This window comes from Arachis stenosperma, chromosome 4 (assembly GCF_014773155.1).
Source record: "Arachis stenosperma cultivar V10309 chromosome 4, arast.V10309.gnm1.PFL2, whole genome shotgun sequence".
NCBI lineage: Eukaryota > Viridiplantae > Streptophyta > Magnoliopsida > Fabales > Fabaceae > Arachis > Arachis stenosperma.
In genome coordinates this window covers 66639781-66658694 of record NC_080380.1, presented here as the reverse complement: position 1 = coordinate 66658694, position 18914 = coordinate 66639781, and the positions used below count along the sequence as shown (strand labels likewise).

At 39.2% G+C, this 18914-nt stretch overlaps 2 long non-coding RNA genes and 2 other non-coding genes across 4 annotated transcripts; 1 reads left to right on the top strand and 3 right to left on the bottom strand.

Annotated features, from left to right (window-relative positions):
- Positions 1-370: 370 nt before the first annotated feature.
- Positions 371-478, bottom strand: LOC130978701 (small nucleolar RNA R71). Its single transcript, XR_009086319.1, has one exon. It is a non-coding gene; the product is annotated as a small nucleolar RNA R71 (small nucleolar RNA).
- Positions 479-5939: 5461 nt separating this feature from the next.
- On the bottom strand, positions 5940-7033 carry LOC130976852 (uncharacterized). Its single transcript, XR_009084780.1, has 4 exons — positions 6933-7033; positions 6718-6831; positions 6545-6620; positions 5940-6054 (listed from the first exon to the last, which is right to left on the bottom strand). It is a non-coding gene; the product is annotated as an uncharacterized LOC130976852 (long non-coding RNA).
- An 89-nt stretch (positions 7034-7122) lies between these two features.
- LOC130977146 (uncharacterized) lies at positions 7123-8791 on the bottom strand. Its single transcript, XR_009084859.1, has 4 exons — positions 8777-8791; positions 8555-8680; positions 8374-8460; positions 7123-7216 (listed from the first exon to the last, which is right to left on the bottom strand). It is a non-coding gene; the product is annotated as an uncharacterized LOC130977146 (long non-coding RNA).
- Positions 8792-15927: 7136 nt separating this feature from the next.
- On the top strand, positions 15928-16035 carry LOC130978287 (small nucleolar RNA R71). Its single transcript, XR_009085939.1, has one exon. It is a non-coding gene; the product is annotated as a small nucleolar RNA R71 (small nucleolar RNA).
- The last annotated feature ends 2879 nt before the right edge of the window (positions 16036-18914 follow it).

Here is an 18914-nt window from a genome sequence, read left to right as displayed (position 1 = left end):
AAGGAAGGTGCTGGGTGACTTCACTGCACCTACTCCTGATTTCTATGGGAGAAGCATCTCTATCCCTGCCATTGGAGCAAACAACTTTGAGCTTAAGCCTCAATTAGTTTCTCTAATGCAACAGAATTGCAAGTTCCATGGACTTCCAATGGAAGATCCTCATCAGTTCTTAGCTGAATTCTTGCAAATCTGTGACACAGTCAAGACTAATGGGGTTGACCCTGAGGTCTACAGACTGATGCTATTCCCTTTTGCTGTAAGAGACAGAGCTAGAACATGGTTGGATTCTCAACCTAAAGAAAGCCTGGACTCTTGGGAAAAGCTAGTCAATGCCTTCTTGGCAAAGTTCTTTCCACCTCAAAAATTGAGTAAGCTTAGAGTGGAAGTCCAAACCTTCAGACAGAAGGATGGAGAATACCTCTATGAAGCTTGGGAAAGATACAAACAATTGATCAGAAAATGTCCTTCTGACATGCTTTCTGAATGGAGCATCATAGGTATTTTCTATGATGGTCTCTCTGAACTATCCAAGATGTCTTTGGATAGCTCTGCTGGAGGATCTCTTCATCTGAAGAAGACGCCTACAGAGGCTCAAGAGCTAATTGAAATGGTTGCAAATAACCAATTCATGTACACTTCTGAAAGGAATCCTGTGAACAATGGGACTGGTCAGAAGAAAGGAGTTCTTGAGATTGACACTCTGAACGCCATTTTGGCTCAGAATAAAATATTGACTCAACAAGTCAATTTGATTTCTCAAAGTCTGTTTGGAATGCAGAATGCACCAAGCAGTACTAAGGATGCTTCATCTAAGGAAGAAGCCTATGATCCTGAGAACCCTTCAATGGAAGAGGTGAATTACCTAGAAGAACCCTATGGAAACACCTATAATTCTTCATGGAGAAATCACCCAAATTTCTCATGGAAGAATCAAGAGAGACCTCAACAAGGTTTCAACAATAATAATGGAAGAAACAGGTTTAGCAATGGCAAGCCTTTTCCATCATCTTCTCAGCAACAGACAGAGAATTCTAAGCAGAACCCCTCTGACTTAGCAACCATGATCTCTGATATAATCAAAACCACTCAAAGTTTCATGACTGAAACAAGGTCTTCCATTAGGAATTCGGAAGCACAAGTGGGACAGCTGAGCAAGAAAGTTACTGAACTCCCTCCTAGTACTCTCCCAAGTAATACAGAAGAAAATCCAAAAGGAGAGTGCAAAGCCATAACCATGGCCGAATCTAGAGAGGGAAGAGAGGAAGTGGACGCCACTGAGGAAGGCCTCAATGGGCGTGCACTAGCCTCCAATGAGTTCCCCAATGAGGAACCATGGGAATCTGAGGCTCAAAGCTCACCAAAGAATGGATGACTTGTCTAGGCAGAATTACCTCAAAAGAGACAAGATCCTGGGAAGTTTTCCCTACCTTGTACCATAGGCACCATGACCTTCAAGAAGGCTCTGTGTGACTTAGGGTCAAGTGTAAACCTCATGCCTCTCTCTGTAATGGAGAAGCTAGGGATCTTTGAGGTACAAGCTGCAAGAATCACTAGAGATGGCAGACAACTCAAGAAAACAAGCTCTGGACTTGTAGAGAATGCTTTGGTAAAAGTTGAAGACCATTACATCCCTACTGATTTCATAGTCCTAGAGACTGGGAGGTGCATGGATGAATCCATCATCCTTGGTAGACCCTTCCTAGCCACAGCAAAGGCTGTGATTGATGTTGAGGAGGTGAACTGATCATTCAAGTGAATGAAAAATCCTATGTGTTTAAGGCTCAAGGATATCCCTCTGTCACCATGGAGAAGAAGCATGAAGAGCTTCTCTCAAATCAGAGACAAACAGAGCCCCCACAGTCCAGTCAAACTCTAAGTTTGGTGTTGGGAGGCCACAACCAAACTCTAAGTTTGGTGTTGAACCCCCACATTCAACTCTAAGTTTGGTGTTGGGAGGTTCCAACATTGCTCTGAGTATCTGTGAGGCTCATTGAGAGCCCTCTGTCAAGCTACTGACATTAAAGAAGCGCTTGTTGGGAGGCAACCCAATGTTATATTTTATCTATTTCTCTTTTGTTATTTTATGTTTTTTGTAGGTTATGATCATGAAAGTCACAAAATTAATTGAAAAGCAAAAACAGAATGAAAAACAGGAAGAAAAATAGCCACCCTGGAGGAAGATGCTACTGGCGTTCAACGCCAGTAAGCCTAGCAGTTGGGCGTTTACGCCAGTCTGGCACTATTCTGGGCGTTAACGCCAGAAAGGGCACCAGACTGGTTAAACGCCAGAAAAGGGCAAGAACCTGGCGTTAAACGCCAGGAATGGCACCAGCCCGGCGTTTAACGCCAGAAATGGCTCAAAACGTGATTTTTGATGCCATTTGGTGCAGGGAGACTTTTCCTTGACACCTAAGGATCTGTGGACCCCACAGGATCCCCACAAACCCCTCACCTATCAAATCCCATCTCTCTCTCACACTCACCTCCATGAAACCCCACTTACCTCACCATCCAAATTCGAACCACTACTTCTTCCCCTTTTGGCCTAACCACAAAGCCATCTCCCTCTCCTCCATTTCTTCTTCTTCTACTCTTTCTTTCTTCTTTTGCTCGAGGACGAGCAACCTTTAAGTTTGTGTGGTAAAGCATTGCTTTTTGTTTTTCCATAACAATTTATGGCATCCAAAGCCGGTTCAACTGAGAAGGCATGACCTCAAGCCCATCACTAAGAAGAAGATGGAGCAAACAAGACCCCTCTCATCATGAGATCCCTGAGATATCTCAAGGGATGCACTTTTGGGAGCAACTGAACACCTCCCGAGGAGAATTAAGTTCCAACTGGGACAACTAAGGGTGGAGCACCAGAACACTCCATTCTCCTCCATGAAATTAGAGAAGATCAAAGAATCATGAGAAAGGACAACAAAGACAAGGAAGAGACATTGAGGAGCTCAAGCACTCCATAAGACCTTCAAGAGGAAGAAAAAGCCGCCATCACTAAGGTGGACCCCATCACTAAGGTGGACCCCGTTTCTTTAATCTCCTTGTTCTTTATTTTCCTATTTTTCGAATTTAGTGCTTTATGTTTATCCATGTTTTTGTGTCTTATTCATTAGTGTCTTAGTGTCTATGCCTTAAGCTATGAATATGAATCCATCACCTTTCTTAAATGAAACTATTTTTATCACGAAAGAACAAGAAGTACAGGATTTCAAATTTATCTTTAAAACTAGCTTAATTAGTTTGATGTGGTGACAATACTTGTTGTTTTCTGAATGTATGCTTAAACAGTGCATATGTCTTTTGAATTTGTTGTTCATGAATGTTAAATTGTTGGCTCTTGAAAGAATGATGAAAAGGAGACATGTTACTGAGGATCTGAAAAATCATAAAAATGATTCTTGAAGCAAGAAAAGCAGTGAATACAAAAAAAAAGAGAAAAAGAAGGAGAAAAACGAAAAAAAAGGGAGAAAAGAAAAAGAAAGAATAAAGTTGTGATCCAAGGCAATAAGAGTGTGCTTAAGACCCTGGACACCTCTAATTGGGGACTTTAGCAAAGCTGAGTCACAATCTGAAAAGGTTCACCCAATTAGTGTCTGTGGCATGTATGTATCCGGTGGTATACTGGAAGACAGAGTGCTTTGGGCCACGGCCAAGACTCAATAAGTAGCTGTGTTCAAGAATCATCATACTTAACTAGGAGAATCAATAACACTATCTGGATTCTGAGTTCCTAAAGAAGCCAATCATTCTGAATTTCAAAGGATAAAGTGAGATGCCAAAACTGTTCGGAGGCAAAAAGCTACTAGTCCCGCTCATCTAATTTGGAGCTAATTTCATTGATAGTTTGGAGTCTATAGTATATTCTCTTCTTTTTATCTTATTTGATTTTCAGGTGCTTGGGGACAAGCAACAATTTAAGTTTGGTGTTGTGATGAGCGGATAAATTGTACGCTTTTTGGCATTGTTTTTAGTATGTTTTTGATATGATCAAGTTAGTTTTTAGTATATTTTTATTAGTTTTTAGTTAAAATTCACTTTTCTGGACTTTACTATGAGTTTGTGTGTTTTTCTGTGATTTCAGGTATTTTCTGGCTGAAATTGAGGGATCTGAGCAAAAATCTGATCCAGAGACTCAAAAGGACTGCAGATGCTGTTGGATTCTGACCTCCCTGCACTCGAAGTGGATTTTCTGGAGCTACAGAAGCCCAATTGGCGCGCTCTCAACGGCGTTGGAAAGTAGACATCCTGGGCTTTCCAGCAATATATGATAGTCCATACTTTGCCCAAGATTTGATGGCCCGAACCCACTGATGACAGGTCATCATATACCCATTTTTCAAGCTAACACTACAAGAAAAACACCCATTCAGGTACACTTGAAAAGTGTAGCCAAAAGTGAAAAAAAATGATGCCTTAGGCTACGGCTACGCTTTTTGAGCTATGGCTACACTTTTTGGGGTGATTCCTATTCAGCCGTTGCCTATTCTCAAAGGCTACGCTTTTCTGCATCAAGGGCTACGTTTTTGGCGTTTAGGAATAGGCTACGCTTTTTAAGTGATGCTGTCTAGGACCAAAGGCTACGCTTTTCAGCTTTCATTTTTCCAGAATAGGCTACGCTTTTCAACGCTACTGCATCACTTGTAAAGCGTAGCCACATTGTATATCATAGCTACTTTTTATAAGCGTAGCCTTAGGTCCCTCTTTTTTTTAATACTATAGCTACTGTATATAAGTGTAGCCTTAGATCCCTCATTGTTTTTTTTTTTATTATTTTCTATATATATATATATATATATATATATATATATATATATATTCTAATAATCTTTTTTTTTAAAACCTAATATTTTTATTAATATGATTATATATATCTTATTTTTTTAATTAAATTAGTCAAAAATTATAAAATAAAAAAATACATAATAATACCATACAATATTCTTTAAATAATAAAAATTATCCTTTAACAAAATATATTTATAATGAACTAAAAATATTGGGATGATCATAAATGAGTATTCATACATCTCACACTAAATTAAACATACCCATATTAAAATATACATTAGACCACTTAGAATTTACTACTAATAACTATAAAAAACCAAAATATTGTATCCTACATAAGTATCTTCTAATAAAAGTTATTAATCTTCTGATAGAAGAGAAAAAAATAAATTGATGTCAAATAGAGCAGCTAACATCTGCGGCTGAATTGAACATATATTGAAGCAAATTCTTGGCTTCTCCCATTGAGCGCAACTGATTCCGGTGTCCTCTATTCGTAAAGGCTCGCTCTCGTTTTTTTTGCCTCGGAAAGCTGAGAAGTCATTGCCACAAGTGAATTAGATGATATGCTTAACATGCCTTCAAAGAAAAGAGTGCAGGTGTCTCCATATGTCAGCGATCATTAGTGACATAATAGTAAAGTTAACTTACCAACTTGACTCATAGTGATATCTTTTAAGAACTAAATTGAAAGTATTGAATCTTTAATCAGTTTAATGAACCATATCGAATTATGTGTGATTTTTGATAATCCAATTTAAATATTATCTCGGGAATCAAGTCACGTGAGACCAAATAGGTTAATTGACACTACATATCAATACCTTCAATGATAGTTTTTCATCACTTAGAACAGGCAATTTGCTTCCGAAAACTAGCTTTGATACATCAGGTGCCTTTGATGACCTGCATTATTATCCAACAACTCATATATTTTGTCACTTTCTCCTAATAAAGGAAGAAACAAATATGAATGATGATGATTCATTAGTTAATAGTACCTAGTTTCATCAACACAGAAGAAAGTAGAAGTAGAAGTAGTAATAGTTGTAGTAGTTGAGGTTCCATTTCCATAATTTGAAAGACGGAAATAATTGGTGTTAGTTCAGAAAGTTGGTCATTTGCAATAGCCAAAATGCCAATGGTCCAAAAGCCCTTCTCTCAACCGCACCAACTCCACACCCTTCAAAATTTAGAGTCCTCCTTATTCACAATCCCTTCTGATCCCAACAATTCTATTTCAAATTCAGCAAATATGTCAAACTGAACAACAAAAAATAAATAATAAATAAAAATCAGGAAAATGTAAAGTAAAACCATGACAATGTTCTGAAATGATAGCAAGTTAATCTCTTAACAGTAAGTAAATTCAAGTGAAGGAAGCAACTAAGTGTAATCACTAACAGTCCCATTAAATCAACATAAGTGAGAGATTTAAATTCATTTACTGAAACAAATTTCATTATGAAAGTAGTAGGAAGCAATTGTCGACAATAGTAGAGATTTAATCTCACAAAATGAGAAATGGATAACTTATATTTCACTATGCAGAGCAGTTTATCAAAAAATAGATAGCCACCTGATGAAAGGTATCAAAGTAGCTATAATTTAGGTATCAAATTAAAATAGATAACGAAACTCATTTAGTAGCTAGCCACCTGGCATGTTTGAGGATATTCACATAGAAAACAAAGTATAACAGTACAATGACATTAACTGAGAAAATAAAGCTTTCGCACAACAATGAAATCACCCTTTGAAAAGCTCAACTCCTTTTCTGATTCAGCACTAAAAGAATGCATTGCCTTCAAGATGGCTGCAAAGTTACCCTGCAAGAGAAGTGTTTACTTAGCAATAAGCATTACAATAATCTCCTTTCACTCTTAATATTATATGAATTATAAGCCAAATTATGAAGATCATTACCCAAAGTTCCATTCAGAACATATGTAGGGACCAATTCGGAGATTAACATAAAGTCCAGCTTGCTGCACTTCCTTGATGAACTTAACTAAGTTTGTACCTATCCTCGAAATAATACTAAAGATTTTGTAAGCAAATGTATGTTAGTTTTAATTTCTTTCCAATTCTTTTACAAATGAAAGAATAAAACCCTGCAAATTTTTTGGAAAGTGAATTACTTTTCCTGGAGAAGGTTCATGGCCATTCCAAAACACATAGGTTTGAATAACATCCAACCCTCCCTCTTTAACTTTTTGAATAAGCTCTGGCCATATCTACATGTATTTCCCCATCAATGAACAATGAGAAAATACAATTAAAAGAATGATTAATAAAAGAAAAATATAATTAAGAAAGAAAGTACCTGAGGTGCTTCTGGGGTAGTGTATAGAACCAGAAAACAGAATCTTTCTCTGCCCATTAACAACAATTGCTTTGTGATCATATGTAACAGAAGCTGTCACTGCATGAACCCAGCACAAACATAACACCATTACACAAAGCTTCTTCCCACTCATCACCAAACTCTCCATTTTCTCTTCTCTTATCAACACATTCAAACTGAAAACAAAACTTGAAAAGCTGTTTCTTGATGGACTTTGTTCATCAAACACTTGTGTTTCACTGGTGCATGTACAGTGAAAAGAAGTGAAAGACATTTTATATGTAAAATCATGCATATTTCTCTATCAATTCAAGTGATTCTAAAGAGTGCACCAAAGTAGTTAACAACCAATAAGCAAGAAAATAATCGACCAGCAGAGAAGAAAATTTGGCATATGAACAACCTTTGCTATTAAATGGATAGGTCAGAGGAAGAATAAGCAATTTCTTGTAAGTAAAACTTGCTTAACTTGATGCACATATTTGTCAAGAAAAATATACATATAAAAAGGTTCATTTTCAATTTGTACCATCAGGAATCATATGCTTACTTTTGATGTTACTCTAAGACAAAAGCTGAGGCACACTACTTGTGCCAGGGGCAAAGTTAAGACCCCAATTCAGACACAAATCAAAGTCTCTTAAATCATATCGTTCACATTATTATTATGTCTCAAAAATCTTTCTTCGCCAATGAAAAAATCAAACTCCCAAACAAATCTCTCACGGACATAACAATGGAGTAAACATTAATTTAAATAATCATTACCAATGAATATGATACATGTGAAACCAACAAAGACAGCCCAAAATTACATACAATGTGTTAACATTTTTGAATCCTCCAACAATCATAGAACCCTAAAAAGCTCTCCTCCCATTGCAGAGAGATAGACATAAACACTCCTAACATTAATATTAAAAAAGAGAAAAGCAATTTAACGTGAAGCATGAATTTTTTTCCCTTCATTTTTTCCATGAAGAGGGGAGAATATTGAGGTGAGTGGTTTACATAATGCAAGAAGAATCTGTGCCAGCTTTAGTTGGAAAGAGCCAAAATTCATCGAACCCACCATTAAACACTTGAAAATATCCCTAAGAACCATTTACATTTAATTTAACAAACCAAAGTCCATTAAAATTGTGCAATAATAGCAGCTAAAACCTAAAGGAAATAACAAGATAGAATAAGAAAAAAGCTTGCAGAATAAAGAAATGCAGAGGAAAAGGTTGTACTCCTAGGTGAGTCTCCCATGGCTAAACCAGCTAAATATGAACCATCTGCAAGCTTGGCTTCACCGGAACCCGAACCCGAACCAGTAACTGATGATGAATAACCAAGGCCAAGAATTTAGGAACATGAAGTTCAAATCAAAACGCATGGAATTAGTTAACAGATAGAGTGAAGAGGAGGTACCTGTCACGGATTTGAACCTGTTACATCATGGACGCCATTCTTTGCTGATCAGCTTCTGGAAGTGATTCCAAACCAGCTAACATGCTCTTATCCATGATTCAATTCAATTCAATTCAACCTAGTGTTCTTTATTCACATTAATCAAATATATCACACACCTCAAGCAATTATAGTACATTCACTTCAATCTTGTTAATTAAAATAAAATAGTAAAAAAAAAACCTGTGGAGACGGAATTTCTGGACCAAGAGAGAGGTAGTGAAGGCAACTGGGGAGTTTGGAGAAGAAACTCAAACCCCAGGAACAAAATTAAATCCAGTTAACTATCAATAATATGGGATGAAATAATCACAAACAGCACAATTTAATCACAAACAGCCACAAAAGCACAAAGAATAGCAGGATAGCAGCATATTTATAATGAAAATCACAAACAGCAGTAAGAGCTACTCAACAATCAATTAATCAATGAATGAAAAATTGATAAAAAAAACATTCAAGAATAATTCAAAGATCAATAACCCTTATGAACAGAGCAAAAAAAACGAATAACAATGTCATTACACTATTACAGTGAGCCACGAACAGAGCATTGACCTTCGATGACGGCGAGCTGGCGATAAACACGACGACAGACAACGGTGAAGAGCTGCGAAACAGGACAAGAGAGCAAACATTGGCGAACGAGGGGATCAAGGGCCCTCGAGAACAACGAACCATGAGGATTACGAACGACCACGACGAACCTAGTGCCGATCTTGAGCGCGACGAGTGGCGATGGTGAGATTGATGGCGGCGCGATGGAGGCTAGGGTTTTCACATCCTTTCAAGGAAGAGCTGCGAAGATGGACGGACGGCGGCAGAAGCGCGACTAAGGGCGACGAGTAGACAAGCGAGACGGCGACAGTGGCGCACGACAATGGAAGGCACAACGACGGGGAGATTGGAGAAGCGGCTGGGTTTTGTTATTTGGGAGTGCAAAGCTTCGATGATGAAAAGGAAACAAAATAAAATTTCACTAAGTGTTCTATGCGTATTTGGGGTTTTTACATTAGGCAACGCTTTTAAAGCGCACCCAAATCCTAACAAATATGTCACTCTTCAAAAGCGTTCCCTTTGGTATGAAAAGTGTACCCATAGATATTAACATAAGGCTACGCTTTATAAGTGAATTTTATTGTATCTAAGGCTACACTTTTTAAATGATGCTATAATTGTGTTTCCTACTCTCTTATAAAAGGGGAACACGGAGAAAAGCGTAGCCTATTCTATGAATAGGCTACGCTTTTCAAATGTAGCTTAAAAAAAGTGTGGCTGAATGGGTGTTTTTCTTGTAGTGTAATTTCACTTGTTTTATTAGTCTTTATGCACTTTCTTGCATCCTAAGTAAGTGATTTGGAATTAAAATGCATAACTTCTTTAAATCAAGCAACTACCATTAAATTGATGCTAAATCATGAGGTTTGAGCTAAAATTAATTGATTTTTAATGAATTATAAACCTTATGAATTTAGAGATACTTTGAGTGGTTGTTTTGGTTTCATTTAGGTGAAGAAAGGAAGAAAAGAAGAAAAACGTGGCTTAAGAAGTGTGGCCAAGAGATAAGAAGTGTGGCGCATGGAAGGGAGGAAGCTACACTGCCCTCCAGGAGAGCACACTGCTCTCCAGGAGAGCAACATAATGAGCCAAACCTTGAAAAGCATCATTGCCCTGCCCACAACAAGGGCAGAGCACAATTTGATGCCAAGGACCAAAGGGAGCAAAAACTCTGCCCTGCCCTCCTCAAGAGCAATATCGGGCTTCATCCAAGAACAATTCAAAAGAAATTGCTTCATAATGCTTCCTATGGGTTTCGAACCCAAGGACAAAAAGGAAAGGAGTAGCGCTCAAGCACAATGAAAACAACCAAAAATTGGCTTGCTTTCAATCGCCCAGGATCGAACACGGCACCATGAGAAAGTAAGGAACTAGGCGTGACTTTGGTGCCAAGAAAACCAAGGAAAAAGGAGCAACATGTGCCTCCACCGAGTTTCGAACGTGGGACTTCACCATTGGCACATTGCCCTACCCTCCACAAGGGCAGGGCAGCATTTCTTGGTGCATGGCGCAGCATCTTGGCACGGCCAGGTGGTGCACGAAATTGTGATCACTACAACTTCGCACAACTAACCAGCAAGTGCACTGGGTCGTCCAAGTAATACCTTACGCGAGTAAGGGTCGATCCCACGGAGATTGTTGGTATGAAGCAAGCTATGGTCACCTTGTAAATCTTAGTCAGGCAGACTCAATGGGTATAGATGATGAATGAATAAAGCACAAAGATAAAGATAGAGATACTTATGTATATCATTGGTGAGAGCTTCAGATAAGTGTATGAAGATGCCTTCCCTTCCGTCTCTCTGCTTTCCTACAGTCTTCATCCAATCCTTCTTACTCCTTTCCATGGCAAGCTCGTGTAGGGTTTCACCGTTGTCAGTGGCTACCTCCCATCCTCTCATTGAAAACGATTGCATATGCTCTGGTCACAGCATAGCGGAATTCATCTGTCGGTTCTCAATCAGGCCGGAATAGAATCTAGTGATTCTTTTGCGTCTGTCACTAACGCCCCGCCCTCAGGAGTTTGAAGCACGTCACAGTCATTCAATCATTGAATCCTACTCAGAATACCACAGACAAGGTTTAGACCTTCCGGATTCTCTTGAATGCCGCCATCAGTTCTTGCCTATACCACGAAGATTCCGGTTAAAGAATCCAAGAGATATTCACTAGAGCCTCGAATGCTTGTAGAACAAGAGTGGTTGTCAGTCACTTTGTTGATGGGTGAGAATGATGATGAGTGTCACGGATCATCACATTCATCAAGTTGAAGAACAAGTGATATCTTGGACAAAGAACAAGCGGAATTGAATAGAAGAACAATAGTAATTGCATTAATACTTGAGGTACAGCAGAGCTCCACACCTTAATCTATGGTGTGTAGAAACTCCACCGTTGAAAATACATAAGAATAGGGTCCAGGCATGGCCAAATGGCCAGCCTCCCAAAGAGGGTTTAATCATCAAAGTATGATCAAAAGATGAAAATACAATAGTAAAAGGTCCTATATATAGAGAACTAGTAGCCTAGGGTGTACAGAGATGAGTAAATGACATAAAAATCCACTTCCGGGCCCACTTGGTGTGTGCTTGGGCTGAGCAATGAAGCATTTTTCGTGTAGAGACTCTTCTTGGCGTTTAACTCCCATTTTGGTGCCAGTTTGGGCGTTTAACTCCCATTCTTGTGCCAGTTCCGGCGTTTAACGCTGGGAATTCTGAGGGTGACTTTGAACGCCGATTTGGGCCATCAAATCTTGGGCAAAGTATGGACTATTATATATTGCTGGAAAGCCCAGGATGTCTACTTTCCAACGCCGTTAAGAGCGCGCCAATTGGGCTTCTGTAGCTCCAGAAAATCCACTTTGAGTGCAGGGAGGTCAGAATCCAACAGCATCTGCAGTCCTTTTCAGTCTCTGAATCAGATTTTTGCTCAGGTCCCTCAATTTCAGCCAGAAAATACCTGAAATCACAGAAAAACACACAAACTCATAGTAAAGTCCAGAAAAGTGAATTTTAACTAAAAACTAATAAAAATATACTAAAAACTCAACTAAAACTACTAAAAACATACTAAAAACAATGCCAAAAAGCATACAAATTATCCGCTCATCACAACACCAAACTTAAATTGTTGCTTGTCCCCAAGCAACTGAAAATCAAATAAGATAAAAAGAAGAGAATATACTATAGACTCCAAACTATCAATGAAACTTAGCTCCAAATTAGATGAGCGGGACTAGTAGCTTTTTGCCTCCGAACAGTTTTGGCATCTCACTTTATCCTTTGAAATTCAGAATGATTGGCTTCTTTAGGAACTCAGAATCCGGATAGTGATATTGATTCTCCTAGTTAAGTATGATGATTCTTGAACACAGCTACTTATTGAGTCTTGGCCGTGGCCCAAAGCACTCTGTCTTCCAGTATTACCACCGGATACATACATTCCACAGACACATAATTGGGTGAACCTTTTCAGATTGTGACTCAGCTTTGCTAGAGTCCCCAATTAGAGGTGTCCAGGGTTCTTAAGCACACTCTTTTTGCCTTGGATCACACCTTTATTTCTTTCTTTTTCTTTCTTTTTCTTTTTCTCCCCCTTTTTTTTTGTTTTTCTCCTTCTCTCTTTTTTTTTTGTATTCACTGCTTTTTCTTGCTTCAAGAATCATTTTTATGATTTTTCAGATCCTCAGTAGCATGTCTCCTTTTTCATCATTCTTTCAAGAGCCAACAATTTTAACATTCATGAACCACAAATTCAAAAGACATATGCACTGTTTAAGCATACATTCGGAAAACAAAAAGTATATATTGTCACCACATCAAACTAATTAAGCTAGTTTTAAAGATGAATTCGAAATCCTGTACTTCTTGTTCTTTTGTGATAAAAACAGTTTTCATTTAAGAAAGGTGATGGATTCATATTAATAGCTTTAAGGCATAGACACTAAGACACTAATGATCATAAGACACAAACATAGATAAACATAAGCATGAAAATTCGAAAAACAGGAAAATAAAGAACAAGGAGATTAAAGAACGGGTCCACCTTAGTGATGGCGGCTTGTTCTTCCTCTTGAAGGTCTTATGGAGTGCTTGAGCTCCTCAATGTCTCTTCCTTGTCTTTGTTGCTCCTCTCTCATGATTCTTTGATCTTCTCTAATTTCATGGAGGAGGATGGAATGTTCTTGGTGCTCCACCCTTAGTTGTCCCATGTTGGAACTTAATTCTCCTAGGGAGGTGTTGATTTGCTCCCAATAGTCTTGTGGAGGAAAGTGCATCCCTTGAGATGAATCTCTTCATCTCCCATGACTCGGAGGTGGAAGCTTTTGCCTTCCCTTTCCTCTTTCTAGAGGTTTCTCCGGCCTTGGATGCCATAAATGGTTATGGAAAAACGAAAAAGCAACGCTTTTACCCCACCAAACTTAAAAAGTTTGCTCGTCCTCGAGCAAAAGAAGAAGGAAGGGAGTAGAAGAAGAAGAAATAGAGGAGAGTGAGATGGCTTTGTGGTTGGTGGGGATCCTGTAGGAAGAAGTAGTGTTTAAGGTGTGAGTGGTGAAGAGAAAGATGGGTTTGATGAGTGAAGGATTTTTGGGGATGAGGTGTTGAGGTGATTGGTGAATGGGTGAAGAAGAGAGAGAGAGTGGTGGGTTTGGTGGGGATCCTGTGGGGTCCACAGATCCTGTGGTGTCAAGGAAAAGTCATCCCTGCACCAAATGGCATTCAAAATCGCGTTTTGAGCAATTTCTGGCGTTAAACGCCGGGCTGGTGCCCATTCCTGGCATTTAACGCCAGGTTCTTGCCCTTTTCTGGCGTTTAACGCCAGTCTGGTGCCCCTTTCAGGCGTTAAACGCCCAGAATGGTGCCAGACTGGGCGTTAAATGCCCAACTGCTAGCCTCACTGGCGTTTAAACGCCAGTGGGTTCTTCCTCCAGGGTGTGCTATTTTTCTTCCTGTTTTTCATTTTGTTTTTGCTTTTTCAATTGATTTTGTGACTTCTCATGATCATCAACCTACAAAATAAAGTAAAATAACAAAGGAAAATAGATAAAATATAACATTGGGTTGCCTCCCAACAAGCGCTTCTTTAATGTCAGTAGCTTGACAGATGGCTCTCAATGAGCCTCACAGATACTCAAAGCAATGTTGGAACCTCCCAACACCAAACTTAGAGTTTGAATGTGGGGGTTCAACACCAAACTTAGAGTTTGACTGTGGGGGCTCTGCTTGTCTCTGATTTGAGAGAAGCTGTTCATGCTTCCTCTCCATGGTGACAGAGGGATATCCTTGAGCCTTAAACACAAAGGATTCTTCATTCACTTGAATGATCAGTTCACCTCTATCAACATCAATCACAGCCTTTGCTGTGGCTAGGAAGGGTCTGCCAAGGATGATAGATTCATCCATGCACTTCCCAGTCTCTAGGACTATGAAATCAGTAGGGATGTAATGGTCTTCAATCTTGACCAAAACATTCTCTACAAGTCCATAAGCTTGTTTTCTTGAATTGTCTGCCATCTCTAGTGAGATTCTTGCAGCTTGTACCTCAAAGATCCCTAGCTTCTCCATTACAGAGAGAGGCATGAGGTTTACACTTGACCCTAAGTCACACAGAGCCTTCTTGAAGGTCATGGTGCCTATGGTACAAGGTATGGAAAACTTCCCAGAATCTTATCTCTTTTGAGGTAATTTCTGCCTAGACAAGTTATCTAGTTCTTTGGTGAGCAAAGGAGGTTCATTCTCCCAAGTCTCATTTCCAAATAACTTGTCATTTAGCTTCATGATTGCTCCAAGGTATTTAGCAACTTGCTCTTCAGTGACATACTCATCCTCTTCAGAGGAAGAATACTCATCAGAGCTCATGGATGGCAGAAGTAAGTCTAATGGAATCTCTATGGTCTCATTTTGAGCCTCAGATTCCCATGGTTCCTCATTAGGGAACTCATTGAAGGTCAGTGCACGCCCATTGAGGTCTTCCTCAGTGGCGTTCACTGCCTCTCCTCCTTCTCCAAATTCGGCCATGTTGATGGCCTTGCACTCTCCTTTTGGATTTTCTTCTGTATTGCTTGGAAGAGTACTTGGAGGGAGTTCAGTAACTTTCTTGCTCAGCTGTCCCACTTGTGCCTCCAAATTCCTAATGGAGGACCTTGTTTCAGTCATGAAACTTTGAGTGGTTTTGATTAGATCAGAGACCATGGTGGCTAAGTCAGAGGGGTTCTGCTTAGAATTCTCTGTCTGTTGCTGAGAAGATGATGGAAAAGGCTTGCCATTGCTAAACCTGTTTCTTCCACCATTATTGTTGTTGAAACCTTGTTGAGGTCTCTCTTGATTCTTCCATGAGGAATTTGGGTGATTTCTCCATGAAGAATTATAGGTGTTTCCATAGGGCTCTCCTAGGTAATTCACCTCTTCCATTGAAGGGTTCTCAGGATCATAAGCTTCTTCCTCAGATGAAGCATCCTTAGTACTGCTTGGTGCATTTTGCATTCTAGACAGACTTTGAGAAATCAAATTGACTTGTTGAGTCAATATCTTGTTCTGAGCCAATATGGCATTCAGAGCATCAATCTCAAGAACTCCTTTCTTCTGATTAGTCCCATTGTTCACAGGATTCCTTTCAGAAGTGTACATGAATTGGTTATTTGCAACCATTTCAATTAGCTCTTGAGCCTCTGTAGGCGTCTTCTTCAGATGAAGAGATCCTCCAGCAGAGCTATCCAAGGACATCTTAGATAGTTCAGAGAGACCATCATAGAAAATACCTCTGATGCTCCATTCAGAAAGCATGTCTGAAGGACATTTTCTGATCAATTGTTTGTATCTTTCCCAAGTTTCATAGAGGGATTCACCATCCTTCTGTCTGAAGGTTTGGACTTCCACTCTAAGCTTACTCAATTTTTGAGGTGGAAAGAACTTTGCCAAGAAGGCATTGACTAGCTTTTCCCATGAGTCCAGGCTTTCTTTAGGTTGTGAGTCCAACCATGTTCTAGCTCTGTCTCTTACAGCAAAAGGGAATAGCATAAGTCTATAGACCTCAGGGTCTACCCCATTAGTCTTGACAGTGTCACAGATTTGCAAGAATTCAGCTAAGAACTGATGAGGATCTTCCAATGGAAGTCCATGGAACTTGCAATTCTGTTGCATCAGAGAAACTAATTGAGGCTTAAGCTCAAAGTTGTTTGCTCCAATGGCAGGGATAGAGATGCTTCTCCCATAGAAGTCGGGAGTAGGTGCAGTAAAGTCACCCAGCACCTTCCTTGCACTGTTGGCATTGTTGTTGTTTTCGGCTGCCATGGCTTCTTCTTCTTTGAAGAATTCGGTCAGGTCCTTAACAGAGAGTTGTTGATGAGCGGATAATTTGTACACTTTTTGGCATTGTTTTTAGTATGTTTTGAGTATCTTTTATTTAGTTTTTAGTATATTTTTATTAGTTTTTAGTTAAAATTCACTTTTCTGGACTTTACTATGAGTTTGTGTGTTTTTCTGTGATTTCAGGTATTTTCTGACTGAAATTGAAGGTTCTGAGCAAAAATCTGATCCAGAGACTGAAAAGGACTGCAGATGCTGTTGGATTCTGACCTCCCTGCACTCGAAGTGGATTTTCTGGAGCTACAGAAGCCCAAATGGCGCGCTCTTAACGGCGTTGGAAAGTACACATCCTGGGCTTTCCAGCAATATATAATAGTCTATACTTTGCCCAAGATTTGATGGCTCAAACCTGCGTAGCAATTCGGCCTCAGAAATTCCAGCGTTAAACGCCGGAACTGGCATAAAACTTGGAGTTAAACGCCCAAACTGGCATGAAAGCTGGTGTTTAACTCCAGAAAAGGTCTCTACATGAAAATGCTTCATTGCTCAGCCCAAGCACACACCAAGTGGGCCCGGAAGTGGATTTTTATGTCATTTACTCATTTTTGTAAACCTTAGGTTACTAGTTTTACTGTTAATAGGATCTTTTAAACATTGTATGAGAACCTTATGACCTCATGACATTTTTACACGTCTCTTTGTGTACCTTCCACAGCATGAGTCTCTAAACCCCATGGTTGGGGGTGAGGAGCTCTGCTGTGTCTTGATGGATTAATGCAATTACTACTGTTTCTTATTCAATCATGCTTGCTTCCATTCTAAGATATCACTCGCTCTTAACCCGGATGAATATGATGATCCGTGACACTCATCATGTTCTCAACTATGAACGTGTGACTGACAACCACCTCCGTTCTACCTTAGATTGAGTAGATATCTCTTGGATTCTTTAATCGGAGTCTTCGTGGTATAAGCTAGAACTGATGGCGGCATTCAAGAGAATCCGGAAGGTCTAAACCTTGTCTGTGGTATTCTGAGTAGGATTCAATGATCGAATGACTGTGACGTGCTTCAAACTCCTGAAGGCGGGGCGTTAGTGACAGACGCAAAAGAATCACTGGATTCTATTCCGGCCTGATTGAGAACCGACAGATGGATAGCCGTGCCGTGACAGGGCATTAGGAATCTTTCCAATGAGAGGATGGGAGGTAGCCATTGACAACGGTGAAACCCTACACACAGCTTGCCATGGAAGGAGACTTGCGTGACTGAAGAAGAAGATAGTAGGAAAGCAGAGATTCAGAAGATGGAGCATCTCCAAAACCTCAATCTATTCTCCATTACTGCAAAACAAGTAATCAATTCATGTTCTTTTGCTTTTCACAATCAATCCTGATAACTTCTGATATCCTGACTAAGATTTACAAGATAACCATAGCTTGCTTCAAGCCGACAATCTCCGTGGGATCGACCCTTGCTCACGCAAGGTATTACTTGGACGACCCAGTGCACTTGCTGGTTAGTTGTGCGGGATTGCAAAAGTGTTATTGCAATTTCGTGCACCAAGTTTTTGGCGCCGTTGCCGGGGATTGTTCGAGTTTGGACAACTGACGGCTTATCTTGTTGCTTAGATTAGGACTGTTTTATTTTTGTTGGTTTAGAGTCTTTTAGTTGAGTCTAGTTCATATTTTAAGTTTGGTGTCATTTGCATGCCTTTGTTTTTCTTTTAATTTTCGATTTTTGCATGTTCTTAGTCCCTTTTTGATTCAAAAAAGTTCTAAGTTTGGTGTCCTCTTTGTGTTTTTCTCTTTAAAATTTTCGAAAAAAATTAGTGTTTGATTTTCTAAAATTTTAAGTTTGGTGTCATTTGTTGTTTTTCTCTTTCCTCTTTTCAAAAATCAAAACTTTTTCATAAAAATTTTTCAATCATATCTTCTTAATTGCTGTTTTCAAAATCTTTTTAATTAACTAATTGATTCAGTTTTCAATTTGCTTCGATCTTATTTTCTTTTAATTTTCGAATTTTTCATTTTATTTTCCTTTTATTTTTATTTTAATTTTCGGTTAATTCAAAAAAAAAAAAAAAAACAAAATTTATCTCTTTGCAATCATTATCATTTCCCTTTTGTCCATAATGGACTTAAGTGGGATTAATCAGTCCAAAAGGACTCTGGGGTCATGTGCTAACCCCATTACAGCTGCATATGGGAGTAGCATCTGTACACCTCCCATCAAAGCAAGCAGCTTTGAGCTAAATCCTCAACTCATTATCATAGTGCAGCAAAATTGCCAGTATTCCGGTCTTCCACAGGAAGAACCTACTGAGTTTCTGGCACAGTTCTTACAAATTGCTGACACAGTACATGATAAAGAGGTAGATCAGGATGTCTACAGACTATTACTGTTTCCATTTGCTGTAAAAGATCAAGCTAAAAGGTGGTTGAATAACCAACCTACAG